Genomic DNA, 21438 nt, shown 5'->3' on the forward strand with positions numbered 1-21438 from the left:
AAGTGATCAGGTACTTTGAGGCTGTAAATGTTGCCTCAATGTTTCACCTACTTTTTTCTTTTGTGTGCCAAGAGATTATTAACATAGAATTTGTACTTTGCTCACTGATCTCTCCCTCTTCAGAGACTAAAAGACTGTTTTATATTGTGTCTGCATAGGACTAATTAACTAGTCTGAATAATTTTCTGAGAAATATACTATTAAATTTTCATTTTTACCAAATTGACCTTTGATTTTAGTAGCTTTTGTAAACAGACACTTAGATTGAAATCATTATTTTTTAAATTTTTGATAGAATTCCCTCTATGCCCTCATATTCTCTATAAGTCTGTGTTTTTGTTTTTGTTTTTTTTTTTTTGGTTTTCGGACTACATCTTGGAGTTGAGAATGGGCATAGTACCCTCTTGATTAAAGCTGAGAACTACTCCTTAAACAAACCACTCATATACACCCCATCATATAAATGGACTTGTGTCTTCTAGTCTTCTCACTGAACCTTTCCTTCACAATAAACTGGGTATGAACCGATTGTCTTCTTTAAGGTTCCATAGGGAACATTTTTATCACCTTACTGCTGAGCTGACCCAAGGATTACAGAAGATCACAGGGCATATGGAAATCATAGGTTTTAACTTTTATTATGTCAACTCCCTGCCCTGTTTAATTTTCTTGTTCAGTTGCCCCAGGTTGGCATAGTAAGAGCCTGAAAGCAGTGCTCTGTAGTGGATGATCATTGGCCTAGAAGGCATGAGCCCTGGGTTCTAGCTCTTGTCACACCTGCACAGCTGGTCACCTCAGTTAGATCATTTTTCTGGTTCTCAGTGTTCATGTCCACAAAAATCAGGGATTAAAAACTTAGATGCTGATAAAAGTTAATCATTTAGGGTAAATGAGATAAACAAATCTGGTGTGTTCTATGATAAACTAGAGTTTATTTTCTCCATACAACCCCACTCCAAAGAGAAGCACCCAACTCCAATTGCTGCTGTGGGAATGAGGACCACTGTATTTCCAGATCTTTTGTGTTTTCTAGAGATTCCAGCTATCTGGATTTTTTTTTTGGAAAGGATCTATCTCAATATCTAAGCATTGGCAACAAATACAAAAATTCAAAAATTAAACTTTCTGTGGCCCTAGTAAAATATGTCTCAATCCTTGGTTACCAGTCATAACCCCTAGACTAAATGGTATTTAAAGCCCCTTCCAGTTCTGAAATGTTATACTTTAATTATCCAAATGGTCTGAATTGAAGAAAGAATTGGTATTTGAATATGAGGAATATTTTCCTGGCATCCAGTTCTTATATTTTGAAACAGGTGACCATGGGGAATTGTGAAATGCCCTTCAAGTGATCTTGAAGACTAAGAGACACCTCCTTCTATCTGGAATTAGTTAGGAGCAATTGCAGGGAGGAGGTTGAGTGAGATGTTCTCTTGCAATTTTTCTCAATTGGGATGTTGTGAAAATGGTCTTTTATGAGTTTTGTTTCAAATGTCCTCGGGTCCTTTCAGGGGAGGAAGGAGGTGGTAGTTAGGTTTCTGATTCCCAGGACCCCTCCCAACTCAATTCCTGGAATCATCCTGGGGGACTCTGTAAACTGAAATTTAAAGTTACAGTTTGTAGTTTCCCCTCTAAGGTTTAGATTAGGTTTCATAACTTGGAACTGAAATCAGGGCAGCAGTCAGAGTGTGGATGAAAATGTCTATAGCTTTGGTTGTCAGCATGCTAATGAAAACCAGAGAAGGCAATAAATAAAGGTGGGGATGAGTGATGGCAGAGATAAGAGCCTTTTAACCTCACTTTTTTTCACTGTAATTCCCTCCTTAGGAAAATTGATCGTGATTACCCCAATCCATTTTCTGATGGATTAAAAACACCTAGGAAACCCACAAACATCTTTTATGCACTATGTGTACTCAAGCCCACATAGTGTATAAAAAGTTCAACAAGCAGAGAGAATTCAATGTCGTTACTGATTGTATCAGGATAAATACTAGGTCTCTGATTCCAAAGTAACTGCAGCAAAGTAAACACACCACCACCCTTAAAAGGAGACAGAAGATAGAGGCAAGAAAGCAAGACAGAACACAGATGTATTTGATTACTAATCAAGCCTATTTCAACAGCACAAAATGTATTAATGGGAAAGAGGGAGGTAGGTTGAAGCCCAGGCAGACCAAGCTAGGCGAAGGATCTACTTTCATGTATAAATGAATAACATGGATCATTGACAGTGAACCCAAGTGCTTTTGATGGCTAGATAGGAAGATAGGGCTGTCTGAGATTGTAATCTTTTCCATCACCACTATTATCACTGAAACTTTAAGTGCTAGTCTGTACACCTGATGAGTGATGGGCAGAAAGTTCTAATTAGATATCATACATGGCACTCGTGTTGTTTTATGTCTCCAGCATGAGTTCTCCCTTTGCATAACAACACCTTGAATTTCCTTTGGGGTAGCACTCTTCTGGCATTGCATGCAGTTTTGGTGGGCCTCTCAATTGACTGGCAATGTGGCCAAGGGCTGGAGATAAATAGGACCAACAAGATCTGCTCTCTGAGGAATTTGAATCTTAAGAGAAGTTACACAAGGGTAAGTCCAGAGATCGTCCTGATAGAGATAGTTGATTTGTGCCTGAATGCTATTCTAGGCCCTCTCATTTTCTGAGGTCTAACAGTTCTTTTTTTTTTTTTTTCTGTGATTCACAGAACTATCCCATAGCCTTAAAATAGATTCTACTTTATATCTAAGTTAGTCAGAGTCACTTCTGTTGCTTACAACCTAAGAAACCTAAAAGATATATCAAGCATCTTCCTTGTGATCTCACCAGCTGAGAATTGATGGTGAGAAGACAGACTGAGAATCTATAAAAAATTATTAGTAAGTGAGTTTAGTGAAGTTACTAGATACAAATTCAATCTACAAAAATCAATTAAATTTGGGGGCAGCAATAGAGTTCTGAAATAGAATCTCAGAGCTGATGATTTGCTGGTGTATATAAATCAACATTTCTATATACATATATAAATAAATATATTTAACAAATAATTTAAAAATAAAATTTAAAAAGCATACCATCTACAGTAACATCAAAAACATATAGTTGGGATAAATCTACCAATGAATCTATATATGTACAAACCTCTACACAGATATCCATAAAACATCATTGAGATAAAACCAAAAAGACCTAAATAAGTAGATTCTTGTTGTCAGCCATCAAATTTTGGGGTAGCAATAGATTTCTGAAATAGAATCTCAGAGCTGATGGTGGTACAGTACAAGTCCATCTTTATGTAGATAAGGAGAATGAGGCTAGAAGGATAAAACATCCTCTTCAAGTTAGCCCAGACAGACAAAAATAGCCCTGAATTAGCACCAGCTTACTGCAGTTTGCTGCCAATCTGGACATCCATATGCTGGGGCTAGACCCACACTCCTCATCTCTCAGGGCCATTGCTAATATAATCCTGGCCTCTAGTTTGCTCTGCCACTTTTTAAGAACATTCTAGCAATGGAGGTTCTGTCTTCTTTCTTTCCATCTTTCCTGAATATTCTGGTACCCATGGAAAACCAATGAGCTGGACTCACTATCTATAAGATTCTTCGGCTGGATTAGGCATCTAAATTCATGTTGATTTCTAGGGTTGGTAACCTGCCATACCTCTGACTCTTTGAAACTGGCAAGTCTTCGCTCGAAGACTCACTCATTACCTATAGCTCAAGGGACCATATTGAAACAAGAGACATCTTATCATTACGGTTTCCCATTGTCTGGTCACAGACATTGTATAAACGTCACTTCTTCTATTCCTTCTGGAATAACAAGACTTTAGTAACCAGACTAAGAACTGCAGAATTTTTCCCCACTTCCACCCTTGATTTTCCCTCTGCTGTTTTTTCCTCTCTTCCATGGGTTATTTTTTCCAACTTGGGAGACAAGGAGAATGTGTATCCCAGGTAAAGTGAGGAGGAAAGGGGGAGGAGCTATGGCACAGACACATCAAAAGAGCCCTTTGTGCTCAGGGCACATTATTCCTGGAATCCAATCAAGTGCCCAAAAACCCAACCAAGCTTTTCAGACAGCACAGAAACCGGTCATGCAGGCCTCTTGGGCTCTGCTTTTTTAAAGCTTTATAGGGTACACTGAATTATTTGGTTGGGTCTTTTCAACCGTGTGACATTTTGGTTTTCAATGGCACAAATGGAGTTGATCATTAATTATTTGGACGCTTTAATTAAAAAAAAAAAACTCACTGTGGATTTATGAGGGTCTGCTGGGGGGCAAGGACAAGGAGCCCTTTAGTGATTCTCTCATTTGAATGAGAGTGAGGATTGTGGAGGTCTAGAAAGGGAGGGTATAGAATCATCTTCCAAGAAGGTCTTAAACCCAAGTTAGGGTTTATTTGATGGAGGAGGGGCTTACAATGAAGAAAATGGAAAGGAACACAAGGAAACAGAATTCTGGGACCTGCCAAATGCACTAAGGGGGAGGGCATTTAATAAAAATCAATGGTTTAGCAGGGAGCCATCAGCCATCAAGAGCTCCTGAATCAATACCTTTCACATCAAAACTAGTAAGTCCTCTGGGTTGAGGTGGGGGAAGGGCTGGTTTCTGGAACATAGGATTCACTGAACCAGAGAGAGACTCCAGGAGGGGAGTTTGTGGGTGGAATGTTGAATGCCCAGAAGGACAGATGGATGTCTTCCTGTTTCAGAACAGCGAGGTAGCAAAGGTATAACATCCGCTTCCTTTCTGGGGCATGTTTTGCAGCCTCAGCCTTCTTCTGTAACATAGATGTGTGTCCCTCCTGGGTCACACACACGTTCCACTTCCTGATATCCTGAAAAAGCTGTCACACTCGCAGAGAGTTGCACTCCTGGGTGCCTCTCCACAAAGGTTAATCTCAATGACAAGTGATCCTGGGTGGGGTTGGGAAGCCTGGGAAAGGAAATAAGCTCTTCTCCAGAGACAGCAGGAATTCCCATCTATCCAGCCCCTTGAATCCAGGAGCCTCAGAGAAAAGACTCAGCACATGTAAAAAATACTGATGAAAATTGCTTATCCTTAACATCAAAATGCATAGTAATGCCATATGCCAAAAAGAAACATACTGATTTGTGTGGATGGATATCTTTGCTAATTTCCCCACTTAGATTTTTTAAAACCCTTACTTTGGAGTGATTCAATATGACAAGAAAAATGCCAAAAATCTTGAATGTTACTGATGTCTTTCCTTCTAAAGTGCACAAAATTATTTTGAGAGTTGTTCTTATGGTGCCAGTTGATTAGACCGTATTATTTATCTTATTTCGCAAAGGAGAGAAACTGAGTCCGAGGGATGTCAACATGCCAAATCCATGAAATATTCGTGGGCTGGCATTCTAGCTGCCTGAAAAAAGACACTCCTCTCAAAAGACCTCACAATCATATCCATGGGATTATAGCACTGGGCTCTCCAGATGGTGCTACAGGAAGAGCTCCAGAAATTTTACAAGTAAGTTATTTGTTCTTCCTTACAGCCACTTCCCTGCAAAGGTTGGCTTTATGCATTTAATTTAGAGATGAGAAAAATAAAATTTACCCAAATTTTTGTAGCAAGTCCATTCGGGGTGTTTATGGTGGTGTTTGCTTTGTCTAAAGTTAAGGGCTGGAGAGGTCATAACAAATTGAAGATAAACCTGGCTTCAGTTAATTGATGATAAAATAGTGGAATTAAAGATTAGAAAGCATAATTGATGGACTTACTTGACGTGAGAGCAAAAGCAAGCTTTCATGTCTCTTCCCAGCCTCCATAGATCAAGATGGGAGGAATGTAGCTGGCAGACGGGGTTATGAAGCCCAGGGGAAAGAAATGGCTCAGATTCAGCCTCACAGGTGGCGAAGGGAATGGGCCATAGCTCAGGAATTTTCAGGTTCCCTGGGGTATGCTGTCCACCTCCACCAGTTGGGGAAGGCAAGGGACATCAGCAATGGGTTTTGGCAGGTAAAAATACAATGACGTGGCCTGGAGAATGTATTCCTTTATCTCAGTTTTGCCCACAGAGGGAAGCAAGGGCTTCACTTTGGCCTGGGATCTACAGGGTGCATTGCTGGCTGCCACTGACAGGAGTTGAGTATTCCGTACAGCACTGCCCAGGCCCAAGGCACCCACCAGTTTTCACTCCAAAGTACATGGTTAACAGCTAGTCACACACATATTTGCACCTAAATTCAAGATACTACCTTATGACAAAGTTTAATCATCTTGCTTATAACTCAGGGCTTAGAGGATATAACAAATTTCAAAGTGTTTAGTGATGAAAGAGAAGATATACTACTCAAGAGGCATTTGTTTGGACCAAACCCTGAAGCAGAGCCACTGTGTCTGAAGTCCCTTTACCTGGAGCCCTCTTTTCCCTCGTCTTTACATGATGGATTCATGTTCTTCATTCCTTTCTCAGTTCAGGGTCAGACTTCCTGAGAGATGCTTTTCTGCACCCCTTGGTCTAAATTAGGTCTTTGTGTTTGGTCTATTAAAATGCCCTCTGTTTTTTCTTCATAGTACTCATCACGTGAAGAAACAATTACATTCTATGATAAGCTATTCAATCCTTCTTTCTTCCAGTGGATGGTAAAGTCCTTGAAGATAAGGACCATGTCTGTGGTGCTCACAATAGATGTCTAGCACCAAGCAATATTTATTGAATGAATGAATGCCCTTGTCAGGAAACCCGTTCTAGACTGGGGTTCTGCCATTATATGCCAGGATGGTCTTGGCCTTTTTGAGGCTCAGTTTCCTCATCTGTTAAATAATGCTGTTTGAATGCAGGATCTCTGAGGCCCCTTCTGACGATGCCACTCTACAATCCATTTTAACCTACTTGTGGTTCTGTGTTTTTTTGGCAATTCCCTTGGCTCTTCAATTCACCCTCCCAAATAATTCCAGTTCTCCAATGCATTAATGATAAGGAGATCTTTTACTGTTGATTCTTTAGTCCTCTGGGGGAAAACTACAGCTCACAGCTCTTAATACTTGACTCCACAACTTCCTATTTGATATTTTTTTTCCCTTGTTTTCCTTTTTGGCTCTCTGCTGTTTCCTCTTTCTTCTGGGCTTCTCATTACTCTCTGAATGCTCAAAAACTTTTGTAATTTATTTAGAGCAACTCAGCACTCTGCCCAAAACCCTTCTCTGTTCACCTGCCTCAAGGTATACAGTTGTCCTTGCTCAGATATCCCATGAGCTGGCTGCAGCAGCTCGTTTATTGTGTGTCTCTTTCCAAATCCATTTTCAGTGACATTATGCTGGTAGCTTGAAATCAGCCATGATGGGAGTATTTGCACCACGGAAATTGGCAAATGCTATAAATCAAAGTTTTACTTTCTTGGAGAACTAATTGTTAAATATCAGTTACCAGTACACCACTGTCCAAGCTCTTCCTTGTTTAGGAAGTTGGTTGAACCAAATGATTCTTTAACATCAAACAATGTTAAGCAGAGTAGCAGAAGCTAAGAAAGGTGCATATAAAACGGTAGCTGTGTTGGTTAAGTTTCAGGCAGGAAAACAGAATCTACGCCAGGCAGGTCAAGAGATGAACCTTAATATGAGACACTTGCTCCAAAGGTGTTGCCAGAGCAAAAAGGGCAAATGGGTGAGACAAGCCTTAGATTATCAGGAAGATATTTCTAGCTAGGGCTAAAGTGAGTGAGACAGGAAGTGACGTTAGCAGAGTTTAGGAACTGAGACTGCAAAGGGAGAGGCTTCCTGGTGGAAGTGAAACCCCAGAAGAGACCAGACCACTGCTGCAATGTCTCTAAAAACAGATGAAATAGGGGAAATACCTTGGCTTTTTCCTTCCTCTAATGTTCTTCTGAGGCCTCCCATTGGCCAAACTTAATCAGGAGCCAGATGGAACAGGAGCTTGGGAAATGTACCAGGAGGAGGCTAGCCCCTGTGATGCAGAACAGGGCAGAGCAAGTCTTGGCAATGAATCTGACAACAAACAGATAGGTCACCATTTTAATAACTAATATTATTCCTGGAGGGACACTCAATACCTTTCAGGTCACCACCAGTTACACTGATTTCCTAGAGCCCAGAGTTGAGCCTTACTCTATGAACCCAAATAATTCCCTGAGTCTGGCTCCCAAGTCCATTCTACAGGGAAGAGGATTAAGTTCTAAAAACTTAAAATTTTGCTATAGCTTCATGAAATTTATCCCAAGAACCAGGAACTATCATGATTTATAGAAAGGTAGACGTTCTATTAGCTTTTATTCATGAGGCATCTGAGATTTGTTGAATGATCCGACGTTCAGGTTAGAAGCAGCCACAAGTCCCTGAAGAAGCAGCCGAATGCAGCAGGGGAGGTCTGTACTCCAGTCCTGGATTTGTGGTTTCCTTTCTGCGTGTGCTGGAGCAAACCGCTTATTGTTTGTCACCTCAGTTTCCTCATCTGCATGCAGTGATGACCATAATCCTGGCAATGACACAACTTTGCTGTGAGGCTCTCATGAGAGCAGGCAAGTGAAAACATTTTGTAAATTGGAAAGTGTTACAACTGTGCAAGGGAATATTGTTTAAATGACATTTCTCGGCAGGGTTCAGCTGCCTCCCACAGTGTGAAGGTCAGCTTACTAATGCCACCCTCATAGCAGAAATGGTCCCAACTCACATCTTTTATTTTTCCTTTTACTAAATTGGGAACAAAACCCTCATTGCTTATAAGTGAAAATTGCTAAAAGATTCATCTAACTTAGAAATGCCTACAAAAATTTCACTCAATTTGCTTTACATTGTCTGCAGTGTGGAGGAAGAAGCCACCAGTGTTTCTCTAGAAGGAAGTATGCAATGCAGGCCTTGTGGGTTTGAGCCTCCAAGGGCTCCAGGGGCTGTAGGGTCCTCCAAAGGGCGGTGGGAAAAAGGTTCCTCAGGTTTTCGAGGGTGTGCTCTGCAGCCTTGCTGAGGAACGTTTGTGTATCCTATGTGTGCTGGTGCATTTATTAGAGGATGTGGTGGTGATGGCGCTGGGCACATAGGTTTCCGGTGCCAACAAGCTGCTTGCTTTTCAGAAAAAGTGAAGTTTTCCTTGGCTCCACTGCCAGCTGCTTTATCTGTTTTCATTTTAAAGACGAGTTTCCAAAGTACCATTTCCTGAAATCTCTTGGCTGCAGCCAGGTATGTGATTAGCAGTTGCAAGTCCAGGGAGAAGGTGAGCTGCCAGGGAGAAGTTTACAGTAGGGTGGGTCATCCGGAGGAGTGCCAATTGAGGTCTTGCCAGGAAGCAAAGAGAGAGCCAGAAACAAGGACCCTCCATGGGAAACGTTCTCTCTCCAGCTCCATCGGGAAATTCACATCTTAGAATTTTAGTTTGAATCATTAGTCTGTGCTCTTGTCAATTAAAGAGGTAATGTTGAGCTTCAAGTTTAACAGAGTGACACTAGTTGAAGAGTTTTTTTACATCAAGGCTTTTTGTTAACTCTCTTTACAATATGTCCCTGTGTTTAGGGGGCTCACCATGTCTTATCTTGACCCTTTCTTAGTGCACTTATGGCTACTTGGGTAAGTATTTTCCTTCCCCATCAGATTTTCAGTTCTGAGCTCACGTCACATTTATCTATAAACTCTCCAATGCCTAATACACATGCAATGCTTATTAAATGTTGTTTGCATAAATGATCAGATGATGAAAACTTAGAACCATTAGCAAGGTTCTAATTAGAGATTCCTTCTTTCCACATATGTTTATTGAGCATCTCATATATGCCAAGCCCTGTTACAAGCTTTGAGAAGATATTGAGAACAAATTATACATAAGTAATAGGAATGACCCTAGTGATAACTTCTTTTTTCCACTCTTTATATCCCTGGCTGTTGAGAACTTCTGATCATGCTCAGGTTCTCTGGTCCTGTAATTCCCACGTTTCTGGCCACTTTTCCATGTGCAAAGCCTGTCCTAGGTGTTGGGACTTACCTTGTTGGATTTCCACAGGAGATGAATAGCTCCAGGCTAGTTAGTAAACTGGGTATCCCACTCAGCTCTTCTATCTGACAACAGGATTTTAATCAATTCCCTAGTTATTTATTTCCCACTGTGTGGTCTCAGAAGACTGAATTAGACTCTGTGGGTGCATGTTACAGACAGGTAAGTTTTTTCCTCAACTCAAGGAAAAAGTTCCTAATAGAGCTGCCTGGCAATGAAGCAGACTCAAAAAGTAGTGAGCTCCCTGCTCCTGGAAGTTCTCAAGGAGAGACTGGACAGGGAACTTGATGGGCTGTAGGGGTGGTTTCTACTTTGAGTAGCAGAGAGAACAGTGCACTGCCATGACCCCTTAGAATTTGAGGTCAACCATGGTTCAAGCATTTTGATCTCTGATGTGGCCCTGCTCATTAGGCACCAGGTTAGCTACTCATGCCATCACCCTCAAAATGTCAGAGGAGCTCCCCTGCTCTTTCCTAACTCCTATCTGCCAGATCCGCAATTGCCTATTTCAGTATAACCTAATGGATTCCCAGGAGGCTCAGCCTCCCTTACCAACAGATCAATGGTGGCAGCTCCTGGAGGCTGCTTTGAGAGGTGATTTGAGACTGCATGGGAAGCTATGGTCATTTAGCCATGTCTTCCAGGCTAGCAGCTGTTGCATATAGACTCACTATCCCTGATCATCTCAAGTCTTTTTCTCCTTGCATATCCTAAACAGCAACCTTTCTGCTTTAATCTTCCCTCTTGCTGTAATTTCCAAGAGCTTTTGTTTCCTTTCACTCTCTCCTAATGGTTCTGAAATATGGCTCTCTGCTCTTCCATGAGATAGACTTTTCTAGGACCATGTTATTCATAAAAATGGCACATTGAGACTTGAGTGGCGAGTAAAAGTCTTTGGAAAGTCTGTTATTTCCTTTCCTCTTTCTTTTTTCTATCAACTGTACTGATGCTGAAGTCCCATAGGGTCTTACTAAAATGGAAATACTATCCCACCCCCAACCTGGAGGCAGTAACACAAATAACAGCCAGACTCTAATTGTTTAGTATGGAATATCTATGCTACTCCTTTTCCTCTGACAGCATGGGGCCCTGGGTATAGAAGCCAAGAAGAAAAAGGAGGGAGCCAGGGTTTTACCACAAAGCAGAGAAGGGAGTTGTGTGTGTATGTGGGGAGGTGGAGGTGAAGGGGAGGCAGAGTCCCACAGATCGGTAGACTATTTCAGTTCAGAGGAGCCTTGGAGGTCTAGTCTGGCTGTCTCATACATATGGGGAAACCATGGCCACAAGAGGGGAACAGACTTGACCAAAGCCACAGTGAGAAAAGCACACATCTTATCTTTGCTCAGTTTGCCTTTAGGAGTCTCTAAATGTTTCTGTATAGGGGTCTTTCTCAAGATGGAAGTAGGTTTCCTCAAGCTGGAAAATTAGGATAGAGGAATGCTGCCACAGTTTTGCAGAAAGGCAGACAGCATTACAGAACTATACCTCAACCACAGAAGCCAAATCAAAGCTAATCAGTGTCCCTTCTCTGGTTTGTATATTTTGAAAGCAATAAATAGTAATTTTCTTGTTCATAGGAAGCATAGGACAACACAAAATGATGCTCTTGAATTTCTATCTCTGGATGGCATATCTTATGTTATACATCTTCTCTGGCCCTTATCTTCAACATTTTGGCCAATAGAAATCCTAGCACAAGGTTGATACTCCCCAAATGTTTGCAAAGTAGGATGAAAATCCACCCTTTCCTTTTGTGGGGCGTGAGGTGGTGGGGGGTGAGGGAGAGAGAGAGAGAGCCAAGAGACATCGCCTACTAATTGATGGATTCCGTGCATGTCTTAGAAGAGCACTTTGCAGACAAATGACAAATGTTGGGACCGTTTACTCCCCTTTCCAAAGGTTTAGTGGAACAGTAGCTAGGTATCTTTCTTTGGGCTAAATTTGTCCTGTATAACCATATTACTGCTGAGAAGCATAGAGGCTCAAAATGGTCTTATAATTCCTTTCTCCTTTGGGGGAGATTGTCAATGTATTTTTTTCAAAAGTCTCAGAATCCCAGTTGTTTATAATAACTAGAGATGGCAGAACCTGGCTGAAGTGGGAAGGCTGAATTTTATCTAACCTCTAATTTAGTTCTCCTCTCAAGTTTGTCCAAGTTCCTGAGACGCCTTTTCTCTGTAAGTCAAGCCATTGTTTGTCAAGGGAAATATAAATTAAGAGTTCTGTTCTCTGAATTAAATGGAAACTTGGGCTAGGGAAGCAGATTCTTCCTATGCTCCTCAGATCTCTAATATAATATAGGAACTGAAGTCATTGTGGGACTTAGACATGATGGATTCTAGAGGAATCCAAAACTCAAAGAATGTGGGAGTTATGCAAAGCCAGAAACCCAGCCTAAGTTTGACTCATCAGAGCTCTTAATAATCAGGTTGGAAATTCCACAGCATTATTGAAAGGGGCAAGTCCCTTTCTTTCTTTTTAGACAAAATGGATTCTGAAACCATCCATATTCTCTAATTGGACTGCCAAATGGACAAGCCACAGGCCATGCCCAGACCAACAACAATGATGCCATGGTCATCCCCATGTTTATTGGAGAAGGGGAGCTAAACTTTTAGCACTACATGAGCTGTTCAATTATGGATCTCTGGATTGTGTGATTTGGAAGACACACAACTAAGGAATAACTCTGGCCAAAACTGAGTTTGTAAAACTGGTGTTGAGCCAATGAGAAGTAATACAATCTTCATTTCTCTTTGCAGGGCTAGAAATGACACTTGTAGGCTTTGAGCCTATACTGTGAAAGACAAAGAAAATGGAAAAAGTGTTCTTTCACGGACACTTACAAGGTACTAAATTCCATCTTTATCACTTCTGCAATCTGGTGACCTAGCCATTGAACCAGTATTTCCCACGAATCTTCATAATAGTTACCTTCATGTACCTCACAAAACATTAAGGACAGATGATGAGCAAAGCTAATACAAAGTTTTGACAGCCTAAAAACTAAAGCCTTATTTACTTAAATTATGAAAGCTGCCATAGTAAATAGACATTTAATTCAAGTAAGTCCCCTTGGGACAGTGTTTTTTTTTTTTTTTTTTTTTTTTTAACCACTATTATAAAAAACACACCAGGCCAGGTGTGGTGGCTCACACCTATAATCCCGGTACTTTAGGAGGCCAACGCAGGAGGATCACTTGATGTCAGGAGTTCAAGACCAGCCTGGTCAACATCATGAAACCCTGTCTCTACTAAAAATACAAAAACTAGCTGGGCATGCTGATGGGCTCCTGTAATCCCTGCTACTCAGGAGGCTAAGGTAGGAAAATCACTTTAACCCAGGAGGTGAAGGGTGCAGTGAACCAAGATTGAACCACTGCACTCCACCCTGGGCGACAGAGTGAGACTCCATCAAACAAAAACAAAAACAAAAACATCCACACACACCAGTGGGTAAAATGTTTTTTCTGGTACTCTACTTCCAAATCCACTGTATCAGAGATTCTAGGGTTGGGTCTCAGAAATTTGCATTTTAAACAAAGTATTATAATAGATTTAGTAGATGGTATACTGTGCACATATATGTACTATGATTTTTTAAACACAGTAGATATTCTGATTAAAAAATATGAGTCGTATTTCAGGGGGTGCCATATTTATATAGCTTTGGGTTCTGATGTACTCTATGAATCAATAGATATTAATCATAAGACAGTGGTTTATAAAATTTCTTGGTTTTTAAAAATAATGTGCATACAGAAAAAGTTGGTAGCCATGCTTTAGAACAAATAAGTGCTGAAGGTGCAAATTACTGATAGCATCTTCCTGAGATTGTGTATGGATTCAGCTTGACAGACACTTGGTGGAGGCCTCCCATATGCTAATTACTGAGCTCAGAATTATCCAGCTATTGATAGGGGCCGGGCTCCAACACAGGTCTGAAGACCCCCAAGTTTAACTTCTACCTACCTACAATTGTCCTCTGAAAGAAATGAGAGCAGAAATGTTCTGACTTTATGAGGAGGAGGGATGCCAGGAAAGTGAGTAGGGGAAGAACTCTAGAAGTAGGATGACTGAGCTGGAGACATTGAGATTTAAGGTGCCTAAATATTTTATAAAGACTTGCTCTCCCTATGGATATAAATTACATTGTACCTGGCTGCAGCCCTCACCTCATGGTTTGGCCTGTTGTTCTGCATGTTGTAGTAAGAGTTCTGGGTTGTGCTGTAATGAATAGGATAGGAGAAAGCCTCGGCTGACAGGAGTGGTTAGCTTGAGTGATCTGAGGCCTGGAGAATTATGACTTAAGGATGAGGTGGAAATTGGCACCTCATTGCTTTGTGAGGCTACTCTGACTTGTGCCTTTCCCCTTCTAGGTGCCAAGTTGCGAGATTAGCTCTATTTCTTTGGGGTGGGACTTGCTCTTTAGAAAACTAGTGGTTCCTTAGTGTCCCAGCACCACGCCCTCCTCCCTTTGCTGTTGATATTGACCGCCCAGCCTGTACACACTACCTTCAACTGCTTGCGCAATGATGTAGCCTGACCCCTGGAGCAGAGGGCTGGAAAGTCCTTGTGGGCTGTCCTTCTGTGGTTACTTCAGGGTAAGTCTCTTTGGTCCTGTCCTCCAGGGCTTGCATGAAAAAATCAGAGCCCTTTCAACTCTATTTCTACTCCAGTTTATTGAACACATAGATTAAGTAGAAGCAATTTCAGAAAATAAACCATATATGCTGCTTAGATTATTTATCTAATAGTTTTCTAAGAGCTAAAAATGACAATGTTTCATTGTCACTATTTCAATGCTGGGAGTATCGAAAGCTCCTAACCCCACTTTTGTGTATTTATAAACATAGAAGAAGAGTTTAAAGATATTAACTGACTTTTTCCCCTCCAATAATTTACTACATCCACTCCCTAGCCCCTGTTTGTGCCTGAGTACACATGCGTGTAGCTGCATAGGCATGTACACACACACACTTTTCAATTCAGTATTATGTTCTCAGGACAAAGAAGGGCTAAGGTAGTGCTAGAGAATAGAAATAAAAGGCTATTTGTAGCTTTTGTCTTTAAAGCCCACAACCTTAGGGAGATGGGGAGAACTCAAAACACAGAAAAAAAAATGCCTGAAAAGATCCATCCTAGAAAATGTTCCCACAGGCAGAGGTGGGGAAGATAATGAAAGGGAAAGTGGTAAGATCATACTTTTTGTGGATCATGGAAAGAGAGGCCCTGCTTCTTCTACAGAATCCCAGGCAGGAAATATCTGTGCTGTGAGTCTCAGCATATGGTCCCTTACTGAGATTTTCATGCCTTTGCAGGGCACAAATACAACATAATGGAACCTGTATCTGCAAACGCAGTAAGAAAAGCCCCTGGGCCTAAACAGGCAGGTGATAGGAGCAAAGGACAATTCAGCAGCAATCTGCTTGGATTGATAGCCACTGATAACCAGATGCTCAAAGAGTGTCTCTGTGAGCACTCAGGTGAACAGGTGGCCTGAGAGCCTACAGGCTTTTGTCCTCTATGAGCACCCAGACTTAGCCTCTGCCTTTGGAAGGTGATGGGTTCTTGAAAGTATTGAGCTTAAGTACATCAGAATAGCATCTTAAACTATAAAGTTAGTTATTAACACTTCCCCCTGACCTCAGAGAGGTATATTTTCTGTACACCCTGGTGGTGGTCTGCAGGCTGGCACATACTATATAGGAAAGTCTACTGAGACTTGGAGAGCTTGTGTCTGCTCATTCACCCCATGCATTTGTACTAGACACTAGTGACAGAAAAAAAAAAGCATCTTCTAGGCATAGAGGGGGCTCATTAGTCACTTGGGGACCTTAAGTCCCTCACTACTGCAGCCAGCTTTAGAGATAGGGCCAAGGGAAGGATATGTTAATGCTTTCTGAGCCACAATATTTTCTCTTGAATCTTCATGATTTGGGAAAATGTGAGTTAGGATGGATGATAAAGACAGAGAGAAATATAACATTTGGCTATTTCTAGGTCCTCTCATTCCGAAGTCAAATACTCAGACCCACAAATGAGCATTTATTTGAATTCTTTTGTCTTTAATTTGATTCCTCAGATATATTCCGTTTAAAAGGCAATTTCAAAAGTGGGGAGGGGTGATTAATTTATGCTATTATAGGGTGGACATCCTTTTCATAAGTCTAGAAAATCTTTTGCAGATTTCAAAGGCTTCTTAACCTTTTCTGACATTTAAAAGCAAACAGAAACTGTGCCAAATAAAAGTGAGCTGAAAACAACGGTCAAGTTGATGTCCAACTGGAAGGAGCCTGATTCCTCCAAATTCCTTCCCTTTTACACACTCCACATTATGAAATGGTACCACAGAATGCTGACATCTCTCTTTTAAAACACACACACACACACACACGTAAAAATCACTGAATTATCATGGTTAAAATAGGCCCAGGACAAACTGTCAACAGAACACGATATATTTTATCCCAGATAATATTTTATCCCTTTCTCTGTCATTAAAGTTTTAAGGGTGGGATTCAAAACTGGAAGGATTAGAGCAGGCTGTTGGGAAGTTTACAGCTGAACACAGACTCTCACTCTCATTCACTCTCTCTTTCTCTCTCCTCCTTCCTCTTCTCTTTAACAAGTTAGCAGCATGTGGCTTGCCCTTGTTCCAGCAGCGATTACTAAAATAAAAAACACCTTTGGCCATAAACACAAGTGAAAATTGAAACACGCTCATGAAAGTTTATTATTTTCGCTTCACTAACTTCACCCTACATGGAGAACTTTATTTGCCTCAGGAGGTCCTTAGGTCAGGTAATGAAAAAGCACAGGGGTGAGGCAATCCCAAATGATCAGGGTTGGGAGGCAGCTGGGGGGTGTTGTGCATCTTGGCCTTGGGCCTGCAGAACCACTCAAGTGTGTAGCCTTACCCATACTGGAAGCCCACTTCCTCCCTCTCTCTTCTTGGGGCTGCACTGCCTCGAGGGTCATGTTCAGGGAGCTGGACGTTGAGTTGGTTTTAAGCCAATCTGCCCTTCTGCTGGCTTGCTGGCCCAGCATTCAAGTCATATGGCTGATTCTGCAGACTTCCTGGAGCTTTGCTTTGACTTAAAGCATTTTTAGCCCCTAACTGGGATTTTCTCTCAAACTCAAAAGGAATAAAGGGAGGAGTGGAAGGGCAGATATCGAGAGGGCAATGAAGAGACACAGTGGGGAAAGAAGGCCTACATTCAAAGAGAGGTGGCCCAATTGGAATAATTTACTTCTGAGAAGGCAGGATTCACTGTTACCTGATAATAGTCTTTAGCCCTAGAGATGAGAGAAGATTTTAAACAGAGGAGGCAGATCTTTGTTTATATGAGAAAAATAAAGCCACTTCTATCCCATTTAAATGACCGTTATTTTAGTTGTTTTTGTCACTTGCAGCTAAACCTGGTCCCAAATAGACAGTCATTCATTCCAGGTTGTAGGCTGTCTCTCTCAGAGATGGAACACAAGGTTAGGAGATAAGCCTTCCAGGACCTATGTGATAATTCTGCCCTATAACATTCTTGCAAACCAAGTCTCCATGGAGCTCATCACTCTACCATCTCTGGAATGTGGCCCTTATCATCATGGCCCAAGATGGTGCCATCTATATTTGAGGCAGCAGGTGGAGAAAGGGACGATAAAGAAGAGGCCAAGAGAGCATGCCATCTGTCTCCTAAGGGAGATTACAGGGGGCTGCCATATGACACATGCATTTATATCCCATCGGCAAGAAGTTAGTTCCTTGGCCACACTTATTGCAAAGAAGGCTGGAAAATGCTATCTTTTTTATGAGTAGCAATACACTCAGCTAAAAAGTGTATTATTAGGGAAGAAAAAGAGAAACGATTTGGGAGAAATTGAGCAGCTTCTACCACAGCAATTCCTAGGAGCCTGGCCCTGACCTATCTTACTGGCCTGTGTTGGTTTAGTTAATGTGTTCCTTCTGTTGTTCCATGAATCCATGTCACTATAGGAAGTCTGTGTTCACCAATTCCTCATTCTTTCGTCTCTGTGACTTTCTGTCAGTGTCTCTCCTCCATGATTTCACATAGATTATTGTTCTTCGTCCCATCAAAATCAGCCCTGAGTCAAGTTATACAAACCTGTAGACTTCATACCCTAGACTCAGAACTTAGAACTAACTAATATGTAAAGAAAGAGTTTACATATATTAACACCTTCGATAGCTTTAACACATTTTTTTTAAGGATCCGGACACAACAGTGTATAGCATTTTACATGGCTTATTTTGCACTCATCCATGTGACATAAATTCAACCAGCTTCCTAAAGCCTTCCTGGAAATAGAGTGGGATGAGAATCTCCTTTGGACTCTGTCTGGCTCAGAGACTGCTGGGTTTTTTTTTTTGTTGTTTTTTTGTTTTGTTTTTTTTTTCTTTTCCATGGGGTGCTGCATGATTCGGCCCCTCATCCTGGTAGGATGACTCACATAACATCAAGTCTCCCTGCTGCTTGCTTGCTTTCTCCCAGCTGCCTCTCTCCTGCTTCATGCGTGATGTTTCTGGTTGCCTCCCTTTCCAGCATAATTAAATCCAGTAGACCTTCCAGTTGACCTCATGAGTGTGAGTTAAGCCCATTTATGAAATATGAAATGATCCCAAATGTTCATGATACAGCTTTCCCAGGGGGCTGCGGAGGTGGATCATACGCTGAGAGCTTCCTGCTGGACATGCTGCAGGCAAGGCAGATGTGGCCTCCCTGGAGTTAAGCAGCACCTTCCATGGATTCAGCTCTGGCATCCAGTGATAGTGATGATCCTCAGTGCTCCCTAAGGTTCTTTTTATTGTCTTTCTGCCCCACTTCTCTTCCGAATCAAGGATACTTGCTCTTATTTTGAGCAAGCAAGGAAAACCAAGATAATGCTATGTCATAATGGGTTAATGCTTTGTACGGACTTTTCATTGTTATTGGAAGCATGGACCAGAGATGAACTAACCTATTCATATGTATTCAAAGACATTGCTTGCATGATCATGGAGCTGGGTTTCTTCTATTCAACATTCAGGGTTTCTTTGGTCACAAGAGGGGAATGGAAGAGAGTATGAATGACTCAAGGCAAATTAGCTGCACTGAGGAAATAGAGGCCAAAGAGGTTGCAGCACTTACAGAGTAGTTAGTGCATAGAGACAGCCATGGAACATGTCGGAGACAAGCCCTGGTGTTGGCAGGTAACACCCGTTACCCTACTCTTCATACTTCTGTAGAGGAGAAGGGACTTCTGCTTCATCCCACAGGAGAGAATACAATTAGAGAAAGACTTCTGACTCCTCCTGCCTACTCCCCCCATGCACCCCCAGTCCCTGACCCCTGCCCAGCCCCACCAAGCAAGGAGGAAGAAGAACTCATCTGATTGCTGAGCTTGTGTCCAAGGTCACTGCTTTGGTGGCCTTTCTCTTATAGTAACTAGCTTAGAATTTGCTCTTCCTTCTCTACTTATCCCAAGATGAGTCCTCATATCTGGATTATAGGTGTGAGGGAAGCCAGGAAGATGGTAGAAAGGAGGTTTCCTATACATCTTTCTGAGCCAAAGAAGGCTCAAATCACGTCCTCCAACAAAGTAAAGAAGAATCCATGTATTGGGGGGCAAAGAAATAAAGCTAATGCTGACTTTGATTCTTATTTGGATCCTGTTTTCAATTTTATAGGAATCTGGGGTGGGTTTGGGGGAAAAGAAAGCATGACATTAGTTGGCTTTATGCCTGGCTCTGCCTGTTATACTCACTCCTAAAAAGCCCTTTTAGCACTTACCTTAATAAGCCACAGTCCTTTCCTATATCCCTAGTCATCTTTGGGGTTCCTGCTGAGTGTTTCTCCTTCATTCCAGGATCATTCTGCCATACTCTGTTGTACCTACGAGCAGGTGGGCAGGGGAGGCGGGGGAAGTAAGGAGAAAAGTAAGGAGAAAAGTTCTCACTGACAATGAGAACATCATGCGTGACAAAAAGGAAAAGTACTAAACTGCAATGAGATGTGTTTTGAAGAAGTAGCTCACTTCTCCTGTCTTCCGCCTGTCCTGGGCTTGAATCCCAGTCCCACCTTCTGCTAGCTACGTGACTTCCTTGACTCCTTTGTGCCTCAATTCAATTAGAGAGCCTATCCCCTAGAATTGTTTTGAAGATTAAATAAGTTATTATATAATGGCAAGCACGTAGTAGGCATTAGGTGAGCATTAGCTTACCATTGCTGTCACTGCCACCACCACCACCATTATCATCATCATTATCATCATCAATTATCATGACCATGGAATTTCTAGATGTAGGCTCAGGAATGACTGAGGTGGTGGACGGAATTTAGACCTTTGTCATGCTTTGAAGGAGACTCAGGTATTCAGGTATAGTAAAAAAAAGAAATCTGGACTGGAAAGTGACATATTTGAGTTCTAGTCCAGCTGTCTGTGGCCTTTGGCAGTACTTCCATCTCCAAATCTTAGTTTACATAGTTACAAAATAAGGAGTTTGATTTTCAGCGGCTTCCAAATGTCTGGAGACCAGAGCTGGGATGGCCGCATAAACATACCTGGGAGCTTGTTATAAATGTAGATTTCCTGTCCTCACCCCCACCTTCCCAGCCCAAGAGATCTTGATTAGGTGTGTCTGGGATGGTTTGGGAACCTGTGTTTTTATCAAGTTTGTGCTTTTCTCTTCATGTGCTTACATCTGAGATACAACTACAGCCTGGGTAGCACTGCCCCAGGTCATCTTTGAGGTCTTAGTTCTAAAATCTCTTGTTGTGTTCAATTGTGTGTGACAGGATAGAAGGAAGAAACAATTTTTAAAATAAGTAAAGGAGTAGAAGTGAGTTGGCAGGAATTTAGTGAAGGATTATCTTTGATCATTTTGCTCATTCAGAAATCAAGAGTTTTCTCCCAAATATATAACAGACTTCAACTTGCAGTTCACCAGAGCTTTCCAGTGAGCCGGTCTGACCCCTTCTTCTCTATCCTGAGATGTACAGCCAGGTCTCTGGGAAAAGAACTGTCCCAGAGAAGTGATATAAATGCTCTTTCCAAAGCCAGTTCCTAGCACCTCCCTTTACAGTGGGCCAAATATTCATTTGATTAACCAGAATCTCAGGAGGCCAAAAGCAGAGAGGAGACTCCATCTTGCCGCTATAGCATGGGATAAGAGTGTTCTCAACCCATCTCATTTCTGAGTCTCTTTCCTTGGCAAATAAAATGACTTTGCTGTAATCCCACAGTGTTTCTCTCTTTAACCCAAAGAATGAAATACAGAAAAACAAAAAACAAGGCAAAAAAAAAAAAAAAAGGTTCCTTCCACCGTATAAACTGGAACTTCTTTCATCCATTGAATGACATGGTTTCTTGCTTCTTCCCTTCACCATGGGGACAGGGTGGAGACCATATTCCCCCAAGGAACCCAAGGTCATGACATTCATGGTGAACAAACTGCAGCCTCTAGAATGCATTT

At 41.6% G+C, this 21438-nt stretch overlaps 1 protein-coding gene and 1 long non-coding RNA gene across 4 annotated transcripts in view; one reads left to right on the forward strand and one right to left on the reverse strand.

Moving 5' to 3' along the window:
• ARPC2 (actin related protein 2/3 complex subunit 2) overlaps positions 1–21438 on the reverse strand; it is an 870481-nt gene that overhangs the window by 790287 nt on the left and 58756 nt on the right. The gene's annotated exons all lie outside the window — the stretch shown is intronic.
• The window catches only part of LOC126932457 (uncharacterized), a 150097-nt gene that overhangs the window by 26170 nt on the left and 102489 nt on the right, over positions 1–21438 (forward strand). For 2 of the 3 annotated variants that reach the window (XR_007718181.1, XR_007718179.1), the window contains exons 2-3: positions 5324–5500; positions 12731–12817. This is a non-coding gene — a long non-coding RNA (uncharacterized LOC126932457). The remainder of the gene's footprint in view (positions 1–5323; positions 5501–12730; positions 12818–21438) is intronic. The other variant, XR_007718180.1, reaches the window with a different exon arrangement.

The sequence above is a fragment of the Macaca thibetana genome, chromosome 12 (assembly GCF_024542745.1).
Source record: "Macaca thibetana thibetana isolate TM-01 chromosome 12, ASM2454274v1, whole genome shotgun sequence".
NCBI classification, from domain to species: domain Eukaryota; kingdom Metazoa; phylum Chordata; class Mammalia; order Primates; family Cercopithecidae; genus Macaca; species Macaca thibetana.